Source organism: Rhinatrema bivittatum, chromosome 18 (genome assembly GCF_901001135.1).
Source record: "Rhinatrema bivittatum chromosome 18, aRhiBiv1.1, whole genome shotgun sequence".
Classification (NCBI taxonomy): domain Eukaryota; kingdom Metazoa; phylum Chordata; class Amphibia; order Gymnophiona; family Rhinatrematidae; genus Rhinatrema; species Rhinatrema bivittatum.
In genome coordinates, this window is record NC_042632.1 from 56,318,227 (window position 1) to 56,343,793 (window position 25,567).

The window sequence follows — 25,567 nt, forward strand, 5'->3', positions numbered from 1 at the left end:
ACTTAACTTACTTAACTTACTTACTTACTTCTTACTTAACCTTACTTAACTTACTTAACTTACTTAACTTACTTAACTTACTTAACTTACTTAACTTACTTAACTTACTTAACTTACTTAACTTACTTAACTTACTTAACTTACTTAACTTACTTAACTTACTTAACTTACTTAACTCCTTAACTTACTTAACTTACTTAACTTACTTACTTACTTCTTACTTAACTTACTTAACTTACTTAACTTACTTAACACTTACTTACTTAACTTACTTAACTTACTTAACTTACTTAACTTACTTAACTTACTTAACTTACACTTACTTAACTTACTTAACTACTTAACTTACTTAACTTACTTAACTTACTTAACTTACTTAACTTACTTAACTTCTTAACTTACTACTTACTTACTTACTTAACTTACTTAACTTACTTAACTTACTTAACTTACTTAACTTACTTAACTTACTTAACTTACTTAACTACTTAACTTACTTAACTTACTTACTTACTTAACTTACTTAACTTACTTAACTTACTTAACTTACTTAACTTACTTAACTTACTTAACTACTTAACTTACTTAACTTACTTACTTACTTAACTTACTTAACTCTTAACTTACTTAACTTACTTAACTTACTTAACTTACTTAACTTACTTAACTTACTTAACTTACTTAACTTACTTTACTTAACTTACTTAACTTACTTAACTTACTTAACTTACTTAACTTACTTCCCTTCCTTAACTTACTTAACTTCCTTAACTTACTTAACTTACTTAACTTACTTACTTACTTAACTTACTTAACTTACTTAACTTACTTAACTTACTTAACTTACTTACTTACTTAACTTACTTAACTTACTTTAACACTTACTTAACTTACTTAACTTACTTAACTTACTTAACTTACTTAACTTACTTAACTTACTTAACTTACTTAACTTACTAACTTACTTAACTTTACTTAACTTACTTAACTTACTTAACGACTTCTTACTTAACTTACTTAACTTACTAACTTACTTACTTACTTAACTTACTTAACTTACTTAACTTACTTAACTTACTTAACTTACTTACTTACTTACTTACTTACTTACTTACTTACTTACTTACTTACTTACTTACTTACTTACTTACTTACTTACTTACTTACTTACTTACTTACTTACTTACTTACTTACTTACTTACTTACTTACTTACTTACTTACTTACTACTTACTTACTTACTTACGTACTTACTTACTTACTTACTTACTTACTTACTTACTTACTTACTTACTTACTTACTTACTTACTTACTTACTTACTTACTTACTTACTTACTTACTTACTTACTACTTACTTACTTACTTACTTACTTACTTACTTACTTACTTACTTACTTACTTACTTACTTACTTACTTACTTACTTACTACTTACTTACTTACTTACTTACTTACTTACTTACTTACTTACTTACTTACTTACTTACTTACTTACTTACTTACTTACTTACTTACTTACTTACTTACTTACTTACTTACTTACTTACTTACTTACTTACTTACTTACTTACTTACTTACTTACTTACTTACTTACTTACTTACTTACTTACTTACTTACTTACTTAACTTACTTACTTACTTTACTTACTTACTTACTTACTTACTTACTTACTTACTTACTTACTTACTTACTTACTACTTACTTACTTACTTACTTACTTACTTACTTACTTACTTACTTACTTACTTACTTACTTACTTACTTACTTACTTACTTACTTACTTACTTACTTACTTACTTACTTACTTACTTAACTTACTTACTTACTTACTTACTTACTTACTTACTTACTTACTTACTTACTTACTTACTTACTTACTTACTTACCTTACTTACTTACTTACTTACTTACTTACTTACTTACTTACTTACTTACTTACGTACTTACTTACTTACTTACTTACTTACTTACTTACTTACTTACTTACTTACTTACTTACTTACTTACTTACTTACTTTACTTACTTACTTACTTACTTACTTACTTACTTAACTTACTTAACTTACTTAACTTACTTAACTTACTTAACTTACTTAACTTACTTAACTTACTTAACTTACTTAACTTACTTAACTTACTTAACTTACTTAACTTACTTAACTTACTTAACTTACTTAACTTACTTAACTTACTTAACTTACTTAACTTACTTAACTTACTTAACTTACTTAACTTACTTAACTTACTTAACTTACTTAACTTACTTAACTTACTTAACTTACTTAACTTACTTAACTTACTTAACTTACTTAACTTACTTAACTTACTTAACTTACTTAACTTACTTAACTTACTTAACTTACTTAACTTACTTAACTTACTTAACTTACTTAACTTACTTAACTTACTTAACTTACTTAACTTACTTAACTTACTTAACTTACTTAACTTACTTAACTTACTTAACTTACTTAACTTACTTAACTTACTTAACTTACTTAACTTACTTAACTTACTTAACTTACTTAACTTACTTAACTTACTTAACTTACTTACTTAACTTACTTAACTTACTTAACTTACTTAACTTACTTAACTTACTTAACTTACTTAAACTTAACTTACTTAACTTACTTAACTTAACTTACTTACTTCTTAACTTACTTAACTACTTACTAACTTACTTAACTTACTTAACTACTTACTTACTTAACTTACTTAACTTACTTAACTTACTTAACTACTTACTTACTTAACTTACTTAACTTACTTAACTTACTTAACTTACTTAACTTACTTAACTTACTTAACTTACTTACTTACTTTCTTACTTAACTTACTTAACTTACTTAACTACTACTTAACTTACTTAACTTACTTACTTACTTAACTTACTTAACTTACTTACTTACTTAACTTACTTAACTTACTTAACTTACTTAACTTACTTAACTTACTTAACTTACATAACTTAACTGACTTACTTAACTTACTTACTTTAACTTACTTAACTTACTTAACTTATTAACTTAACACTTAATTAATAAAACTTACTTAACTTACTTAACTTACTTAACTTACTTAACTTACTTAACTTACTTAACTTACTTAACTTACTTAACTTACTTAACTTACTTAACTTACTTTACTTACTTAACTTACTTAACTTACTTAACTTACTTAACTTACTTAACTTACTTAACTTACTTAACTTACTTAACTTACTTAACTTACTTAACTTACTTAACTTACTTAACTTACTTAACTTACTTAACTTACTTAACTTACTTACTTACTTAACTTACTTAACTTACTTAACTTACTTAACTTACTTAACTTACTTAACTTACTTAACTTACTTAACTTACTTAACTTACTTAACTTACTTAACTTACTTAACTTACTCTCCATTCAGATTAGAACTCATGGCCTTCTGTTTCCTAACCTAGCACCTTATCCTACACCTAACAGAGCTTTCACATCAGTACTCCAACACACCTTATACTTATCCCTTTACTCACAGACAAGCACCTGCATCAGAAATAGAAGACATGTTGAGCGAAGACAAGCTTACCCTCCAAGAGTCAGATGGCTCAAGACACTAGTGCTCTTTAGAGGATAGGCTTTAGAGGTGAGGCTAGGCTAGAAACTGCAGGTTCAAATCCAACCAACCAATTCAACAAAATAAACTAGATAATTAAATATAAATAAATATAAACTACTAAAGCAAATATAACCAGTTAACCAATGCTTTCACAACTATAATAATCTGCAGTAAAATACAATACATTCAAATAAAGGCAGGCCTAGAAACCAGAGGATTCACCTGCATAGCAAAACCAAATAACCACAACCAGCAATGCCAGCACCAATCCACATGATACCAACAGCATCCACCTCAATGGAATATCTTCACTGGCCATACATGCACCATTCAACGTGGAAACTAAAGCAGAAGCTATAGCAGACAACATCAAAACAGCACAGGAGAAGAGACAAAATCTACAACAAGAAATAGAGTCCATGTCTGAAAAGGTCAAGGACTTGGAAAATCACTCACTGCGCCAAAACCTCCAATGCCAAGGAATACCAGAAACACTGGAATACTTAGACTGGAAATCAACCATTAAGAAAATAAGTACCATACTTTTGAATTCCCTTCATCAACAGTCCGGAGAATCCCCTAGTCCTTTTACTATTAAAATAGATAGAGCACATCGGGCGCTGGGAAGCAAGACAATCGCCCCAGAGACATAATTGTTAAATTTCACGATTTTAACCTCAAGGAGCGCATAGCTATGGCGGCACAGAAACAGATGGACTGGACTTGGGAGACTCACAAAATTATTATTTATACTGACCTCGCACCATCAACTATTCAAAAACGGAAGGACATGAAAGAGGTCACTGAGGCTTTGCGAAAGGACAATGTCAAATATCGCTGGACCTTTCCATTCGGCCTAGCCTTTACGCTCCAGGGCAATTTTCACAAGATCAAGGCTGTGCACGAGGGAGCAGCCATCTTACATGCTGCACGCTATCCGGGATTTGAACCGCAACACTCTCGAGGACAGGCATTGGAACGGCACACGGAGGGTCCCAGATGGCAGAGAGTCAGCAAAGGAGGGCACCGGTTGCAGCACACGCAGGACCCCCGGCGGATGCCACCAGGGGCGTCTTGAGTTAGCTGACATTGCGCAGGTGCCTTGGACACGGTACCATTCCAACATTTGGCGCTTCCAGTTTTTAGATGGCACAGCGGACACTGAGCAGTAATTGGACGCATTTTAGGTGTTTTACGAAAAAAATGGGAGAGAGCAGTTTGGTAACATATCAGTTTTCTGCTTATTGTGATGTTAATCAGAACATTGTTTATTATCAGGTATTCTTATCATAGCCACCTGAGGGTTGGTTCCTCTCTATTTAAGGCATACAGCCCACAGAGGAAGGGCTTGTTTGCGTGGGGATTTTGGGTTACTCTAAGTGGCTTATATAACTGTATACTGAAGGGGATCAGGGGGCGAATCTACATTCCTTGGATGCAAAGGCAAGCCTTTCTACTAGCTAGTTGCTATCTTGCTCAAACAGACCTGACAATTGGCTTCTGTGGCAAGCTAAGGGGCCACGATCAGCCCATAAACTATACTAATATGGATTACTAGTGATGACTGACATTCAGATGATATCCCTTAGTGTTAAGGGACTTAATTCATACAGAAAACGTCAGTTTTTGTATAGTGAATTGTAGCACCAACATACAGCTATAGCTTTTATAACAAGAGTCTCATTTGAAACACAGGCACAACCATTTGATGAAAAATATCATATACCCTCACCGATTTTGGGCAGCATGTACAAAAAACAGTAAATATACTGGAGTAGGTATACTCATTCATAAGGATATTATTTTTGATCAAAAAGCATGTACATGTGATCCAGAGGGTAGATATATAATTTTAATACTCAGTATAGGTGAAGGGGTCTATACTTTGGTAAACATCTATGCCCCAAACAATTCACAAGGTGCTTTCTTGCTTAGCTTGGAACAATTGTGGAAGGGAGCTTATTAGGGGGGGGGGGACCTTAATTTGACTATCAATCCGTACTTAGATAACTCTAGGGGGGCTGGTCCCACCGAGGGAAAGGATAGACACTCTTTCAAGCATTTTATTGACAGGTTGCATCTCCTGGATTTGTGGAGAACACATAATCCTTCCTCCAGGATTTATACCTTTTTCTCTCGTCCACACCAAACCTATTCCAGAATTGATTTTTTCCTTGTGTAGAAATCTCTTATTAACCAGGTTACTAATACTTTCATAGACTCCATAACCTGGTCCAACCACACCCCCATTGGGTTAACTCTGAAGATTACACACTATGATCGTGGCACCGAATGTTGGAAACTTAATGACAGCCTCTTAGAGGATGACTCTTTCTCTATAGCTTTGAAAGGGAGTATTGTGGAGTATTTGAAGTGCAATGACAATAACGATACCTCACCCATGAACATATGGGAATGCTTGAAAGCAGTGACTAGGGGTCTTATAATTGCACACGCTTCTTATCTCAAGAAGACAAAGAACACAGAAAAAACTCAGTTACAGAGCCTGATTAGACAATTACAGGCAATTCATTAGCGCACTGGGTCAAGAAAAACCTTGGCAAAATTGGACAAATGCAGGGGATAGAAGCAGCTGACATTGCTCATCGTTTGAAAATGGTTCAACAGCTCCATTAGGAAGGGGGGAACAAAGCAGGGAAGCAATTGGCACAGAAATTAAAAAAGCAGTGGTCTGCAAATCATATAGTTAAGATAAAAGATGAAAAAGGGAATATAGTGACCAAAACAAAGGAGATTCGCCAGCACTTTTTACGCTTTTATGCTGAGCTTTATGCCACTAACGTTACCATTAGGGATGGACAGATTCAGCACTATTTAAAGGACATTCCAATGCATCACTTGACTCAGGCACAACAAGTAATGCTAGACAAATTGATTACAGGGGCGGAGGTTACCTGGGATATTAAAAGCTTAAAGGGGAAATCCCCAAGCCTGGATGGCTTCACGGCAGTCTTTTATAAAAAATATGTTGACATACTACCACCATTATTACTACGTATGTTTAACTCTTTGAGGGGAGATGGATCAATTTCAGCGGTAGCCAATAACGCGGACATAAACATTTTAGCTAAAGCAGGGAGGATCCAACGGTCTGTGGATCATATAGACCAATCTCCTTAATCAACTTGGATCTGAAATTGCTAGCAAAAATCCTGGCCAATAGACTTAATGCCATCCTACCAGGTATTATTCATCCCGACCAGTCTGGATTTATACCTGGCCGCATGGCCTCGGATAATGTCCGTAAGACGGTTAATTCTATCCATTGGGTGAAGCATAGGGCAGTCCCCAGTTTATTATTGGCAATAGACGCAGAGAAGGCGTTTGATTTTGTACATTGGGCATTTCTGTTCCATACACTTCAGACTATGCAATTAGGGGATTATTTTTTGAGGTGGATTCAGAAACTGTATGATTCCACCTTGGCTAGACTAAAGGTGAATGGGGGTTATTCTGACTCCTTTCCGATCGGCAGAGGCACTAGGCAGGGTTGTCGCTTGTCACCCCTCCTTTTTGCTAGTTTTTGGGAACCATTTACCATCAAAATCCTAAATAATAGTCTGATATCTGGTATTTCAGTGGGGGACTTTTCCTCCAAACTCTCCCTTTTTGCAGACTACATACTTTTCACACTCACCGACCCACCCACATCCCTTCCTGCTATAGGTCAGGAACTTCGGGCTTTCGGAAAGGTGTCGGGATTTAAATTAAACTGGAATAAGTCGGAGCTCCTTAATATATCGGCACCAACAGGTATGGTGGAGGAACTTAAACAATCCTACCCCTATAGATGGGCAAAAACAAAGATCAAGTATCTGGGAGTTTACATTTGGCGTTCGGGACGATTTATTTCAGTTGAACTATCCCCCACTAATGGAAAAGATTTATAAAAACCTGGAGGAATGGGACCGCTACCATATTTCTTGGGTAGGCAGAATTGCAGTCTTTAAAATGAACATCCTTCCTAGAATATTATACTTATTTCAAACACTCCCTATAGAAGTCCCGCCTGGGTTACTTGATAAATGGCAGAAAAGACTATTGAAATTCATTTGGAAAGGAAAGAGACCGAGAGTGGCCACAGCAGTTCTATTTCAGTCCAAATCCCAGGGTGGTATGAGTGTCCTACATCTCTCCTGATACCATGCCGCGGCACATTTGAAAGCGGTTCTAGATTGGCATAAGAGGGACAGACAACCGCTTTGGGTAAAATTGGAACAAGCAATGATGAGCTCGATGCCCCTAGCAGCCTAAACATACATGGGCCACTATTTCGGACTTACCTGCCACTGTGCTATTTGGTCTCTTTGGAAGAACTCACTCGTGGGAAACAGGGTATATTATCACCGTACCCACCTCTTTCATAACAAGTTGTTACTGGCTGGACAGACGGCCGCAGCTTTTCGGGGATGGCTCTCTGGTGGCATTTCTCAAATAACTCACATCTGGGAACCAGGAGGTATGGTATCCTTTGATAGACTGAGTGACAGATACCATTTACCTAGTAGGGACATATTTTCATATTTGCAAGTTAGACACTTCCTCACTAACAAGGCCCTGCATGTGGAATTAGCAAAGGGCATATCATATTTTGAGGTCTTGTGCCGTCAGGCCGATAATGTAGATAAGACTATTTCACACTTATACAGACTGTTGATGGGGAAACCTAATTACACTTATGCTCACCTACGAGGCTGGGAGCATGACCTACCTGGCCAACTTTCTGAGACGGACTGGTTAGATGTCTTTCAGGATTTAGGGAAAGGGCTTATCTCAGCAGGGCACATTGAAAATGGGTATAAATTGCTTTACCGATGACACCTAACCCCCGCTAAACTTCATAAAATCTTTCCTAGGGTGTCTGACCAGTGCTGGAAACTATGTGGTTCCATAGGTACCTTTCTTCACCTGTGGTAGTTTTGCCCAAAAATACAAAATGTTTGGTCTCAAGTGACCACATGGGTGGGTGAGGTTCTGCACACCTCAGTTACCTTTTCAGCAGTGCAAGCTTTGCTATGGGTACACAATGAAGATATATGAAGTACAAGGGCACACCTGCAGTTTGTGAAATCTGTGGTGGTAGCCACCAGATGTGCAATTGCATACCTTTAGAAAGATAGTAGGGTCCCTTCGCTGCCTGAGATACAGGCTAGGGTTCATAAGATGTATGCTCTGGGCAAGATCACTGCATTTAAACAACAGCGGGTCCAGAGATTTGAGACAACGTGGGCACCGTATGCACTATGGATTTCACGAATGTCATCCTAGACAATAAATTTTCAGGGAATGTGGACTACGTTCCATTTCGCAGAGTTCATCAACTGTTGACAGAGTCTATATTATGACTGGGAGCAACTCAGATTCACCCAGAGGGGAGGGGGGGGGGAGGGTTAGGGAATGGAGTGCTTTAATAAGTGATAACTCTGTATCGGTTTCTTTTATTTTATTTCTACATTGTATTAAGTTTGCAGTATAGCATACTTTTACACTTTTATATATTTCTATAGAAAAGAAACCCGCAGATCAAGTAGTTCAAGCATCTGTTTATTTTATTATATGATTGTTCATCTTTCTCAAGTCAGTTAATATGATGTATACATTGTGGACGTTTTGAGCGTTTTTCACAAAGGCATTGTACTACAGTTGTTCATTATGATGTTATCAATAAAAAACTATTAATTCAAACAAAAAAAACAAGAATAGCAGATATTGATCACATTGAGCTAGGAGCTCACATGGTCAACTCAGGTTTACAGAGGAACATAACTTGTTACATAGGGCATGTTGACACTGTTAACTGAACATAGAATAGCAGATGTTGATCACATCTAACTAGGGACTCATATAGTCAGCATGATTGCATATGCCATCCAGCACCCTTCGTGTCATCAGCCTTGTATCTAGAAGTCGTCAGGTCAGCAAAGGTGAGAAGGGAGTTTTCAGTGTCCAGCACTCTATACTTCTATTGAGCCAATATCTCCTACTCCCACCGGACACTGGAAAGTCCTCCTCTTTTATACCATGCCGTAAACAAGTGTGCATGCAAGAGAGAAATGATTGATCACTATCCACCCATGTTATGTATCAACAGTTGCTATTACCCAGTCAGACTCGTCCTGTCCCTGGCATGCAGGCGGCTGATCAGACCGCCTTATTCCTGACAGGGAGCCAGAAAGCTGAGTTGCACAATCTGTTTAACAAGAACATGTTTATCCTACACTCCACCCTTGATCAATCATTCTCCAATGCAGGCACCACTGCATACAAAGCCACTGTAGTGGTATATTTACTTTGACGTGCTATTTTATGCACTCAATAGGTAAGATAACATGTACACGCTAGGCAGAGGAGGCATACACACATTACAATAAGGATAGAATGAAAAATCCTCTTCAGAATCATTGCAGCAGTAGAGGAATGTCCAAAAAACACATCCCACCAAGAATGAGAGGTGTCTATTATCAATTATAGTTGTAAATGTAGTAGGCATTCCTTGGCAAAGTCCGCTCAAAGCAGGCCACCAGTTAGAGCAATGTCAACGTGTCTCAGGGGTCTGTTTCAATGAATGTGAGGTATTCAATACCTTTTGCAGTTTAGTAGAATCCAACAATGGTGTCTTAAAGAATGATAAGTCCAACTTTACCCCCAATTGCACATCAGCGATGTCCATTGCTAGTAAATAATATTGTCGAGAACCAAAAGTAAAACAACATTATACAGGAATCCTGTAAAAGTCAAATTATTTACACATACAGTTCCAGGGAATGGAATTATGACACCGGTCACATTATCAGGTAATATGAGAAGGCTACAGTGTGCCAAAGGTTGCTGCAACAAGCAATCATCGGGTAATGTGGAATACATTAAAGGGCAAGCCAATCCCATTAGTGTAGGGGTACACATTGTATTGTCAATACTGTGATTATTGGTGGTCCATATCCATTTGTTAGCATGCAAAACTTGTATTAGCATACTTCCTCTTTCGGGAAGATAGACTGGGAAAGGAAGTGATGTAAATTTACATACTGTATCTGTTAATGTACTGACGTCTTTATACTTGACAACTAATCTAGTGATTTTGTCCTGAGTGGCCTTTGCTTTTACTACTTTTGCAGTTGTGGTGATGTTCCAAACCACACAAGCATCGTATGCTTTACAAGTGAAATTATCCTGCGTTCCAGAGAAGGTGCTGTTCTTCCACTTGATAGTCCCCCATCCAGATGTTACTTCGACAGGCTGATATAGGGTGTGCACCATAACAATCATGGCAAAGACGTTGATCGCCATAAACGGGAGATGCAAGCCAACCTGTAGCGAGAGAACGCAGCGTTAGTTATTCCCTTAGTTTACATCGGATACTGGGTACCTGTATCTAATGTTCATCTCCTTCTGGTAGTACAGTCAGTACTGCATGTTTGCCAACAGCTAAAATTTCATCGTTCCTAGGTTCTCTATGAAATCGGAAGATCCATATTTTAGCTCCAGGATGTAGTTTACTTGGACTGGAGGTGCTTCCAAAGGCACCTTGTCCTCAGGGAGTGGAATTGGGAATTCCCCATGACATTTGCTCTGTTACATAGGGAATAATAATCAATTGTACCATTTGGGTTTGGGCAGGAACGTAAATATCTTTAATCGTCATATTATGATACAGTACATATATGGGACCACAGTAGTCAGAATCAATGAGTCCCCCCAATACAGCTATGCCTTGTTTTGCACAACTAGATCAAATACACAGCCATCCAAAATGTTGCTTAGGGATGCTGCAACCAATCTGAAAATCATACAATAAAGATTCATGGGGAGGTATCACTATAGCGGTGGGATTGGTTACATCATATCCCTCAGCTTCATAACTATTTTAGCTAAGCAATTCCACATTTCCCGAAGGCGTAGCCCAGCAAATGATATTTCGGATCTGAGTAGAAGCAGGTTCATGATTATATTACTTCTGAAATGGGTTATTAAAAAGTGTGTTATGGTGTCTTACAAAATTTGACACTATGAAGGGGTGGAAATCTGTATTGTCCACAGCTCTACAGCTGCTAAAGAGTAGACCTTTAAAAAAGGAAGGAATGACTCCTTTCATACACTCAATAAGGCCAACAGCTTGCGGATAATATGGAATTTGAAATATCCATTCAATGTGGTTGTCTCTAGCATATTGCTGCACTAAGTTACCAGTCCCTCTATCGCTCTGAACTTGTTTTGGTATTCCATAATACCTACTCATTTCATTTAAAAGTTATAACGTAGCTATCTGATTAGCCTCTGGTGCAGGCACAGCCATCATGATTCCACTACAGGTATCTACTGCCATACATAAATATACATCTCCTCATTTTCATAAACGGCCTATAAAATCTATTTGCCAAATAGTGGCAGGACTTAAACCACGATGAATATGCCCCTGCTCAATAGCCTGGGTGACCTTGGATGTGTCAACTGACAATATTCACATTGTGTGACTACATTTTGAAAATCAGGGAGGGATCTTGGTATCCCTCTGACTTGGACCCACCTGTGATTAGCTTGTGCCCACAAGTGGCCACTTTTTTCGTGTGCCCATTTCCATAGCCCCTGCTCATTTCTGGTCGTCACACTGGCTCGGATGTTTGCATGTTTATCTGCAATGGAATTGTACAGATTAGATAAACATCTTTTACATGTGTATCTACATGGAACACTAATGCTTTTGGAGACACTCAGCACAGGCGTCAGAGCACATATCACATTCAATTCATCATTTCAGTGTTCTGCGGCAGTCAAACAAACAGAAGATTGGGAATTCACAGCTACAAGGGGTGGCAGGCTAGGTGTTACTGGCACCACCACAGAGACCTATGGTGGCTAAGTACCCAATACTGATGTCTGGGGATCACCTTGGTTGTTCACCTGAAGAAACTGTTAACAGCTCTACTAACCATGTCTTCTTCACAAGCGGATCAATAACCATCAAGGCCAATGCAGTGTCGGGGTCAGCACCAGAAATATACTCGCATTGGTGCCAGCGTCAATACTTTTCTCAGTGCTCATCCCAATCTTTCCCCAGCACCAATAACAATGTCTTAGAAGGACTCATTGATAGACAGTCACCACTACCCTGGTGCTCCCGGCAACATTTACTAACCAACATTTTCAATGCACCTGCCAGTGTCGATCAGGTGGACGTCAAAGTTTTCCATAAGGCTCCATCCAGTGATGTCACCCACAGGTAAGGACTACCATCCTTCTTGTCCTGGAAAAAATATTATTTAAACCAATATAAAATTAGCAGATTTTTAACTTTTTGGGCACAGAGTTTTACATTTTTTTGCCCAAATTTACCCCAGGAGTAACACTAGAACACAGGCTGCCATCAGATCCTCACACTGACACTAACCCTGACCCTCTAAAGCACCATAATCCCCTACCCTAACCTACTAACCAACAACCGTAACCCTACCCCAATCCCTCACTCACATTGCCATACCAGAAAGTACTGACCTTGGCCAGCTTCAAAACCACAACCTCTAACTTACTAACCCGGCTCCAAATCCTTAGGCCAACGAGCCTTTCATAGCAAGCACTTTTCAAAACTTATACTTGTTCTGTGGGAGTAGACACCCACCCATCTACCTCCCCCCCCCCTCCCCAAATTAATGAAATTCTTATCAAGAAGAAAAGAAGTCTCCAAGTTCCACTGGTTCCTTGAAGCAAATTTCTGCTTTTAAGCAGCTCACTCAAAGAATTCACATCCAACCTCTATTTTATTTAAACACAATTTCATTTGATATTTATATATATATTTATTCAATAGACTGTTTTAGCCAGAACATAAAAAATATACAACACTTGTATCCATCATATTTCAATCAGCAAAAATAAACAGCCAATGCTAAATGTAGAACAAAATCCCCAACCCTTCCATTATTCCCCCACCCCTACACTACAAAGATTTCCACTGCTTGTAACTCTTCCATAAACAAGTTAAAAGCCTCCGATCTCTTTTTCCATTTTTACCTAAAACAGTCCATCCTCTGCATCTCATCCAGTCCATTACATTGCATGAGCAGCTTTCTTCCTCCAGTTGGCCAAATCCAAGCATCTCACACAGTTAAGAACGTGAAACAAACTACTTTACCAATCCAAGAACCTCTTCAATCATCACCTTAAAAATAAAAAATTTATTATATTCAATTAGGAAAATAGACTTCATCACAACCTTTGTGAAATATTAAATACCTCTGCCTGAGGGACAGATCCCACCCAATACCAACATACGTATCCTCCCAGCACCCGCCTGCCCACATCCTGTCTGAAACTCTGCCTAAGGGAGGGGGGGTCCCCACCCATTACCAGCATGCGTATCCCTCGTCAGCCTCCTAACCACACCCTGCCTAAGCGAGAGGTCACCACCCAGAACCCCATCACACGTGTCCCCATACACCCTCCTCCTCTCACAGTCTCAGGCACTCTGCCTAAGAGAGAGATGCCCACTCAGTACTAGCATGTGCTTCCCCCAGCGCCCTCCTGCCGACACCCTCTCCACAATCTGTCAGACACTAAGACATGCACAGTCTACAATCTAACAAGCTTAACATACACCCTATGCAGGGAAGGGAATACAGGCAAGAACATAACAGGAAGAGATCACTCAAGGGCAGGCTGTTTTTGCAGAACGCAAACTAACTTCCAAGGAGCTATGGGACAAGGTGTAAGTCCAGAGTAAGACCTAAGGGAGAAAAGTAACATCCTACAGAGCAACATCCCAAAAACCTACAGCTGAAAGCCTAACTTGAGTATGATGTCCTATAAGCCTTTATATCCCTGAATGTGCCATCTCTCCATGCCTCTCCTCTGTAAGCAGATCTACATAAAGGCAGACATAACCTATCAAAAGAGTAATTATAAAGCAGTTTCCACACTATAAAGACACACATGACACTTCTTCTGTCATGGTATTGTCAAGTTATAGGTTACACACAACACATTTGAAATGCTTCATTTATACTCATTCAGATTTCCCAAACTAGTTATTACCAAGAATCACAGTGTGAAATACCAGTAATCAAAATTATTGGCATATATTCCAGAGGTCAGACATGGAAATTTACAACCGCCTCCACTTGTAAATTTAACCTTAGAATGAATCTGAATGAGGGAAATTCTGACCTCCATTGCTCCACATTCAGTCAGCCCAAGCCACCTGATTGAGGGAGGCAGGCTCGCTGATGTTTTACATTTTCTCCTTTTTACGTGCGTGACTCCTATGTTTCACAACTAATTTTCAGGTGATTAAAATATTTATGTGAAAATTTAATGGCTCTAAATTTGAAGAGACATTTTTATTTCCTTGCTAAAACCTTTAATACTATTAAAATTAGTTTCTTTTTAGTATATTAGACTTCGAGCAAAGCTATCCTAGACATTTAAAATGTCAGCGAGGATGCCTCTCCTCAGTGAATTTTGAATTCACTTGTAATTCAATCCTATTCAGATCCATTCTGGTTCATTATAACCAACTAGCATAATAAAGAGATTTTTCTCTATTATCTTAAATAAATATATAAATGTGTACATAGGAAACCCGGCAACTGGACAACCCGTACGAATGGAGAATAGGGTACGAAGCCGCAAAGATGTCTCATTGACAGAGATGTTTCAGCTCTGATGAGTAGCAAGAACCACATATCCGACAAAAGCCTGCAGACATACGGATACAAACAAATTATACTGCATTCACTTCTGCCTAAGAAATACTGGAAGTACCAATGCGCAGGCTCATTATTTCTTATGCCAGGGTATGCATTCACAAACACCAATACCCCATGTTGATCAGAGTCCTGCTGCAAGCGGAGCTCTATAAAGGCAGACATCACCGATTAAAACAGAGCGATTATAAAGCACTTTCTGCACTGTACAAACACACGCTGCCCTTCTCCTGTCAGGGTATTGTCAGGTTACAGGTTGTACACGACACATTTGAAATGCATATTTTATATTCATTCAGAATTCCAAAATTAATTACCAGGAATCCCAGTGTGAAATATTGGCATATATTCAAGAGGTCAGACATGGAAATTTACCACCACCTCCATTTGTAAATTTGACCTTAGAATGGATCTGAATGAGGGAAATTCTGACCTCCACTGCTCCACATTCAGTCAGCCCAAGCCACCTGACTGAGGGAGGCAGGCTCGCTGATGTTTTACATTTTCTCCTTTTTACGCGCGTGACTCCTACGTTTCACAACTATTTTTCAGGTGATTAAAATATTTATGTGAAAATGTAATGGCTCTAAAATTGAAGGGACATTTTTATTTCCTGGCTAAAACCTTTAATACTATTAAAATTAGCTTCTTTTTAGTACATTAGACTTGGAGCAAAGCTATCCTAGACATTTAAAATATCAGCGAGGATGCCACTCCTCAGTGAATTTTGAATTTATTTGTAATTCAAGCCTCTTCAGATCCATTCTCGTTCATTATAACCATCTAGCATAATAAAGAGATTTTTGTCTATTATCTTAAATAAATATAAAAATGTGTGCATAGGAAACCCAGCAACCGGACAACCCGTACGAATGGAGAATAGGGTACGAAGCCCCAAAGATGTCTCATTGACACAGATATTTCAGCTCTGACGAGTAGCAAGAACCACATCTCCGACAAAAGCCTGCAGACATACGGATACAAAGAAATTATACTGCATTCACTTCTGCCTAAGAAATACTGGAAGTACCAATGCGTAGGCTCATTATTTCTTATGCCACGGTATTCATTCACAAGCACCAATACCCCATGTTGATCACAGTCCTGCTGCAAGCGGAGCTCTATAAAGGCAGACATCACCGATTAAAACAGAGCAATTATAAAGCACTTTCTGCTCTGTACAAACACACGCTGCCCTTCTCCTGTCAGGGTATTGTCAGGTTACAGGTTGTACACGACACATTTGAAATGCTTATTTTATAATGATTAGGAAACCCATCATACCAGTTATTACCAGTAATCTCAGTGTGAAAAACTAGTAATCAACTTCATTGGCATATATTCCAGAGGTCAGACATGGAAATTTACCACCGCCTCCATTTGTAAATTTGACCTTAGAATGGATCTGAATGAGGGAAATTCTGACCTCCACTGCTCCACATTCAGTCAGCCCAAGCCACCTGACTGAGGGAGGCAGGCTCACTGATGTTTTACATTTTCTCCTTTTTACGTGCGAGTCTCCTACATTTCTCAACTAATTTTCAGGTGATTAAAATATTTATGTGAAAATGTAATGGCTCTAAAATTGAAGGGACATTTTTATTTCCTGGCTAAAACCTTTAATACTATTAAAATAAGTTTTCTTTTTATTATATTAGAGTTGGAGCAAAGCTAACTAGATATCATAGACATTTAAAATATCAACGAGGATGCCACTCCTCAGTGCACTTTGAATTCACTTGTAATTCAACCCTATTCGGATCCATTCGGGTTCATTATAATGAGATTTTTCTCTATCATCTTAAATAAATATTAAAATGTGTGCATAGGAAACCCAGCAACCGGACAACCCGTACGAATGGAGAATAGGGTACGAAGCCCCAAAGACGTCTCAGTGAACCAGATGTTTCAGCTCTGATGAGCAGCAAGAACCACATATCCAGTAAAACCCTGCAGACATACGGATACAAAGAAATTATACTGCATTCAGATCCACCTAAGAAATATTGGAAGTACCAATGCGTAGGCTCATTATTTCTTTTGCCAGGGTATTCATTCACAAGCACTGACACCCCATGTTGATCACAGTCCTGCTGCAAGCGGAGCTCTATAAAGGCAGACATCACCGATTAAAACAGAGCGATTATAAAGCACTTTCTGCTCTGTACAAACACACGCTGCCCTTCTCCTGTCAGGGTATTGTCAGGTTACAGGTTGTACACGACACATTTGAAATGCATATTTTATATTCATTCAGAATTCCAAAATTAATTACCAGGAATCCCAGTGTGAAATATTGGCATATATTCAAGAGGTCAGACATGGAAATTTACCACCACCTCCATTTGTAAATTTGACCTTAGAATGGATCTGAATGAGGGAAATTCTGACCTCCACTTCTCCCCATTCAGTCAGCGCAAGCCACCTGACTGAGGGAGGCAGGCTCGCTGATGTTTTACATTTTCTCCTTTTTACGTGCGTGACTCCTATGTTTCACAACTAATTTTCAGGTGATTAAAATATTTATGTGAAAATTTAATGGCTCTAAATTTGAAGAGACATTTTTATTTCCTTGCTAAAACCTTTAATACTATTAAAATTAGTTTCTTTTTAGTATATTAGACTTCGAGCAAAGCTATCCTAGACATTTAAAATGTCAGCGAGGATGCCTCTCCTCAGTGAATTTTGAATTCACTTGTAATTCAACCCTATTCAGATCCATTCTGGTTCATTATAACCAACTAGCATAATAAAGAGATTTTTCTCTATTATCTTAAATAAATATATAAATGTGTACATAGGAAACCCGGCAACTGGACAACCCGTACGAATGGAGAATAGGGTACGAAGCCGCAAAGATGTCTCATTGACAGAGATGTTTCAGCTCTGATGAGTAGCAAGAACCACATATCCGACAAAAGCCTGCAGACATACGGATACAAACAAATTATACTGCATTCACTTCTGCCTAAGAAATACTGGAAGTACCAATGCGTAGGCTCATTATTTCTTATGCCACGGTATGCATTCACAAACACCAATACCCCATGTTGATCAGAGTCCTGCTGCAAGCGGAGCTCTATAAAGGCAGACATCACCGATTAAAACAGAGCAATTATAAAGCACTTTCTGCACTGTACAAACACACGCTGCCCTTCTCCTGTCAGGGTATTGTCAGGTTACAGGTTGTACACGACACATTTGAAATGCATATTTTATATTCATTCAGAATTCCAAAATTAATTACCAGGAATCCCAGTGTGAAATATTGGCATATATTCAAGAGGTCAGACATGGAAATTTACCACCGCCTCCATTTGTAAATTTGACCTTAGAATGGATCTGAATGAGGGAAATTCTGACCTCCACTGCTCCACATTCAGTCAGCCCAAGCCACCTGACTGAGGGAGGCAGGCTCGCTGATGTTTTACATTTTCTCCTTTTTACGCGCGTGACTCCTACGTTTCACAACTATTTTTCAGGTGATTAAAATATTTATGTGAAAATGTAATGGCTCTAAAATTGAAGGGACATTTTTATTTCCTGGCTAAAACCTTTAATACTATTAAAATTAGCTTCTTTTTAGTACATTAGACTTGGAGCAAAGCTATCCTAGACATTTAAAATATCAGCGAGGATGCCACTCAGTGAATTTTGAATTTATTTGTAATTCAAGCCTCTTCAGATCCATTCTCGTTCATTATAACCATCTAGCATAATAAAGAGAGTTTTCTCTATTATCTTAAATAAATATAAAAATGTGTGCATAGGAAACCCAGCAACCGGACAACCCGTACGAATGGAGAATAGGGTACGAAGCCCCAAAGATGTCTCATTGAAACAGATATTTCAGCTCTGACGAGTAGCAAGAACCACATCTCCGACAAAAGCCTGCAGACATACGGATACAAAGAAATTATACTGCATTCACTTCTGCCTAAGAAATACTGGAAGTACCAATGCGTAGGCTCATTATTTCTTATGCCACGGTATTCATTCACAAGCACCAATACCCCATGTTGATCACAGTCCTGCTGCAAGCGGAGCTCTATAAAGGCAGACATCACCGATTAAAACAGAGCAATTATAAAGCACTTTCTGCTCTGTACAAACACACGCTGCCCTTCTCCTGTCAGGGTATTGTCAGGTTACAGGTTGTACACGACACATTTGAAATGCATATTTTATATTCATTCAGAATTCCAAAATTAATTACCAGGAATCCCAGTGTGAAATATTGGCATATATTCAAGAGGTCAGACATGGAAATTTACCACCACCTCCATTTGTAAATTTGACCTTAGAATGGATCTGAATGAGGGAAATTCTGACCTCCACTGCTCCCCATTCAGTCAGCCCAAGCCACCTGACTGAGGGAGGCAGGCTCGCTGATGTTTTACATTTTCTCCTTTTTACGTGCGTGACTCCTATGTTTCACAACTATTTTTCAGGTGATTAAAATATTTATGTGAAAATGTAATGGCTCTAAAATTGAAGGGACATTTTTATTTCCTGGCTAATACCTTTAATACTATTAAAATTAGCTTCTTTTTAGTACATTAGACTTGGAGCAAAGCTATCCTAGACATTTAAAATATCAGCGAGGATGCCACTCAGTGAATTTTGAATTTATTTGTAATTCAAGCCTCTTCAGATCCATTCTCGTTCATTATAACCATCTAGCATAATAAAGAGAGTTTTCTCTATTATCTTAAATAAATATAAAAATGTGTGGATAGGAAACCCAGCAACCGGACAACCCGTACGAATGGAGAATAGGGTACGAAGCCCCAAAGATGTCTCATTGAAAGAGATGTTTCAGCTCTGATGAGTAGCAAGAACCACATCTCCGACAAAAGCCTGCAGACATACGGATACAAAGAAATTATACTGCATTCACTTCTGCCTAAGAAATACTGGAAGTACCAATGCGTAGGCTCATTATTTCTTATGCCACGGTATTCATTCACAAGCACCAATACCCCATGTTGATCACAGTCCTGCTGCAAGCGGAGCTCTATAAAGGCAGACATCACCGATTAAAACAGAGCGATTATAAAGCACTTTCTGCTCTGTACAAACACACGCTGCCCTTCTCCTGTCAGGGTATTGTCAGGTTACAGGTTGTACACGACACATTTGAAATGCATATTTTATATTCATTCAGAATTCCAAAATTAATTACCAGGAATCCCAGTGTGAAATATTGGCATATATTCAAGAGGTCAGACATGGAAATTTACCACCACCTCCATTTGTAAATTTGACCTTAGAATGGATCTGAATGAGGGAAATTCTGACCTCCACTTCTCCCCATTCAGTCAGCGCAAGCCACCTGACTGAGGGAGGCAGGCTCGCTGATGTTTTACATTTTCTCCTTTTTACGTGCGTGACTCCTATGTTTCACAACTATTTTTCAGGTGATTAAAATATTTATGTGAAAATGTAATGGCTCTAAAATTGAAGGGACATTTTTATTTCCTTGCTAAAACCTTTAATACTATTAAAATTAGTTTCTTTTTAGTATATTAGACTTCGAGCAAAGCTATCCTAGACATTTAAAATGTCAGCGAGGATGCCTCTCCTCAGTGAATTTTGAATTCACTTGTAATTCAACCCTATTCAGATCCATTCTGGTTCATTATAACCAACTAGCATAATAAAGAGATTTTTCTCTATTATCTTAAATAAATATATAAATGTGTACATAGGAAACCCGGCAACCGGACAACCCGTACGAATGGAGAATAGGGTACGAAGCCGCAAAGATGTCTCATTGACAGAGATGTTTCAGCTCTGATGAGTAGCAAGAACCACATATCCGACAAAAGCCTGCAGACATACGGATACAAACAAATTATACTGCATTCACTTCTGCCTAAGAAATACTGGAAGTACCAATGCGTAGGCTCATTATTTCTTATGCCAGGGTATGCATTCACAAACACCAATACCCCATGTTGATCACAGTCCTGCTGCAAGCGGAGCTCTATAAAGGCAGACATCACCGATTAAAACAGAGCAATTATAAAGCACTTTCTGCTCTGTACAAACACACGCTGCCCTTCTCCTGTCAGGGTATTGTCAGGTTACAGGTTGTACACGACACATTTGAAATGCATATTTTATATTCATTCAGAATTCCAAAATTAATTACCAGGAATCCCAGTGTGAAATATTGGCATATATTCAAGAGGTCAGACATGGAAATTTACCACCACCTCCATTTGTAAATTTGACCTTAGAATGGATCTGAATGAGGGAAATTCTGACCTCCACTTCTCCCCATTCAGTCAGCGCAAGCCACCTGACTGAGGGAGGCAGGCTCGCTGATGTTTTACATTTTCTCCTTTTTACGTGCGTGACTCCTATGTTTCACAACTAATTTTCAGGTGATTAAAATATTTATGTGAAAATTTAATGGCTCTAAATTTGAAGAGACATTTTTATTTCCTTGCTAAAACCTTTAATACTATTAAAATTAGTTTCTTTTTAGTATATTAGACTTCGAGCAAAGCTATCCTAGACATTTAAAATGTCAGCGAGGATGCCTCTCCTCAGTGAATTTTGAATTCACTTGTAATTCAACCCTATTCAGATCCATTCTGGTTCATTATAACCAACTAGCATAATAAAGAGAGTTTTCTCTATTATCTTAAATAAATATATAAATGTGTACATAGGAAACCCGGCAACTGGACAACCCGTACGAATGGAGAATAGGGTACGAAGCCGCAAAGATGTCTCATTGACAGAGATGTTTCAGCTCTGATGAGTAGCAAGAACCACATATCCGACAAAAGCCTGCAGACATACGGATACAAACAAATTATACTGCATTCACTTCTGCCTAAGAAATACTGGAAGTACCAATGCGTAGGCTCATTATTTCTTATGCCACGGTATGCATTCACAAACACCAATACCCCATGTTGATCAGAGTCCTGCTGCAAGCGGAGCTCTATAAAGGCAGACATCACCGATTAAAACAGAGCGATTATAAAGCACTTTCTGCACTGTACAAACACACGCTGCCCTTCTCCTGTCAGGGTATTGTCAGGTTACAGGTTGTACACGACACATTTGAAATGCATATTTTATATTCATTCAGAATTCCAAAATTAATTACCAGGAATCCCAGTTGGAAATATTGGCATATATTCAAGAGGTCAGACATGGAAATTTACCACCGCCTCCATTTGTAAATTTGACCTTAGAATGGATCTGAATGAGGGAAATTCTGACCTCCACTGCTCCACATTCAGTCAGCCCAAGCCACCTGACTGAGGGAGGCAGGCTCGCTGATGTTTTACATTTTCTCCTTTTTACGCGCGTGACTCCTACGTTTCACAACTATTTTTCAGGTGATTAAAATATTTATGTGAAAATGTAATGGCTCTAAAATTGAAGGGACATTTTTATTTCCTGGCTAAAACCTTTAATACTATTAAAATTAGCTTCTTTTTAGTACATTAGACTTGGAGCAAAGCTATCCTAGACATTTAAAATATCAGCGAGGATGCCACTCAGTGAATTTTGAATTTATTTGTAATTCAAGCCTCTTCAGATCCATTCTCGTTCATTATAACCATCTAGCATAATAAAGAGAGTTTTCTCTATTATCTTAAATAAATATAAAAATGTGTGCATAGGAAACCCAGCAACCGGACAACCCGTACGAATGGAGAATAGGGTACGAAGCCCCAAAGATGTCTCATTGAAACAGATATTTCAGCTCTGACGAGTAGCAAGAACCACATCTCCGACAAAAGCCTGCAGACATACGGATACAAAGAAATTATACTGCATTCACTTCTGCCTAAGAAATACTGGAAGTACCAATGCGTAGGCTCATTATTTCTTATGCCACGGTATTCATTCACAAGCACCAATACCCCATGTTGATCACAGTCCTGCTGCAAGCGGAGCTCTATAAAGGCAGACATCACCGATTAAAACAGAGCAATTATAAAGCACTTTCTGCTCTGTACAAACACACGCTGCCCTTCTCCTGTCAGGGTATTGTCAGGTTACAGGTTGTACACGACACATTTGAAATGCATATTTTATATTCATTCAGAATTCCAAAATTAATTACCAGGAATCCCAGTGTGAAATATTGGCATATATTCAAGAGGTCAGACATGGAAATTTACCACCACCTCCATTTGTAAATTTGACCTTAGAATGGATCTGAATGAGGGAAATTCTGACCTCCACTTCTCCCCATTCAGTCAGCGCAAGCCACCTGACTGAGGGAGGCAGGCTCGCTGATGTTTTACATTTTCTCCTTTTTACGTGCGTGACTCCTATGTTTCACAACTAATTTTCAGGTGATTAAAATATTTATGTGAAAATTTAATGGCTCTAAATTTGAAGAGACATTTTTATTTCCTTGCTAAAACCTTTAATACTATTAAAATTAGCTTCTTTTTAGTATATTAGACTTCGAGCAAAGCTATCCTAGACATTTAAAATATCAGCGAGGATGCCTCTCCTCAGTGAATTTTGAATTCACTTGTAATTCAAGCCTATTCAGATCCATTCTGGTTCATTATAACCAACTAGCATAATAAAGAGATTTTTCTCTATTATCTTAAATAAATATATAAATGTGTGCATAGGAAACCCGGCAACCTGGACAACCCGTACGAATGGAGAATAGGGTACGAAGCCGCAAAGATGTCTCATTGACAGAGATGTTTCAGCTCTGATGAGTAGCAAGAACCACATATCCGACAAAAGCCTGCAGACATACGGATACAAACAAATTATACTGCATTCACTTCTGCCTAAGAAATACTGGAAGTACCAATGCGTAGGCTCATTATTTCTTATGCCACGGTATTCATTCACAAGCACCAATACCCCATGTTGATCACAGTCCTGCTGCAAGCGGAGCTCTATAAAGGCAGACATCACCGATTAAAACAGAGCGATTATAAAGCACTTTCTGCATTAAACAAACACACGCTGCCCTTCTCCTGTCAGGGTATTGTCAGGTTACAGGTTGTACACGACACATTTGAAATGCATATTTTATATTCATTCAGAATTCCAAAATTAATTACCAGGAATCCCAGTGTGAAATATTGGCATATATTCAAGAGGTCAGACATGGAAATTTACCACCGCCTCCATTTGTAAATTTGACCTTAGAATGGATCTGAATGAGGGAAATTCTGACCTCCACTGCTCCCCATTCAGTCAGCGCAAGCCACCTAACTGAGGGAGGCAGGCTCGCTGATGTTTTACATTTTCTCCTTTTTACGTGCGTGACTCCTATGTTTCACAACTAATTTTCAGGTGATTAAAATATTTATGTGAAAATTTAATGGCTCTAAATTTGAAGAGACATTTTTATTTCCTTGCTAAAACCTTTAATACTATTAAAATTAGTTTCTTTTTAGTATATTAGACTTCGAGCAAAGCTATCCTAGACATTTAAAATGTCAGCGAGGATGCCTCTCCTCAGTGAATTTTGAATTCACTTGTAATTCAACCCTATTCAGATCCATTCTGGTTCATTATAACCAACTAGCATAATAAAGAGATTTTTCTCTATTATCTTAAATAAATATATAAATGTGTACATAGGAAACCCGGCAACCGGACAACCCGTACGAATGGAGAATAGGGTACGAAGCCGCAAAGATGTCTCATTGACAGAGATGTTTCAGCTCTGATGAGTAGCAAGAACCACATATCCGACAAAAGCCTGCAGACATACGGATACAAACAAATTATACTGCATTCACTTCTGCCTAAGAAATACTGGAAGTACCAATGCGTAGGCTCATTATTTCTTATGCCAGGGTATGCATTCACAAACACCAATACCCCATGTTGATCAGAGTCCTGCTGCAAGCGGAGCTCTATAAAGGCAGACATCACCGATTAAAACAGAGCGATTATAAAGCACTTTCTGCACTGTACAAACACACGCTGCCCTTCTCCTGTCAGGGTATTGTCAGGTTACAGGTTGTACACGACACATTTGAAATGCATATTTTATATTCATTCAGAATTCCAAAATTAATTACCAGGAATCCCAGTGTGAAATATTGGCATATATTCAAGAGGTCAGACATGGAAATTTACCACCGCCTCCATTTGTAAATTTGACCTTAGAATGGATCTGAATGAGGGAAATTCTGACCTCCACTGCTCCACATTCAGTCAGCCCAAGCCACCTGACTGAGGGAGGCAGGCTCGCTGATGTTTTACATTTTCTCCTTTTTA

The 25,567-nt window shown here is 38.1% G+C and overlaps 1 long non-coding RNA gene across 6 annotated transcripts; it reads right to left on the bottom strand.

The window, feature by feature from the left end:
• Positions 1-10,178: 10,178 nt before the first annotated feature.
• Positions 10,179-20,138, bottom strand: LOC115079852. 6 transcript variants are annotated; one of them, XR_003853406.1, is made up of 7 exons: positions 19,283-20,138; positions 17,342-18,404; positions 16,356-16,446; positions 13,635-15,474; positions 12,780-12,870; positions 12,154-12,259; positions 10,179-10,937 (listed from the first exon to the last, which is right to left on the bottom strand). It is a non-coding gene; the product is annotated as an uncharacterized LOC115079852 (long non-coding RNA). The 6 variants fall into 6 exon arrangements; XR_003853405.1 differs by having other exon boundaries at positions 17,342-20,132; XR_003853408.1 differs by having other exon boundaries at positions 13,635-13,782; positions 17,342-19,848.
• Positions 20,139-25,567: the final 5,429 nt, after the last annotated feature.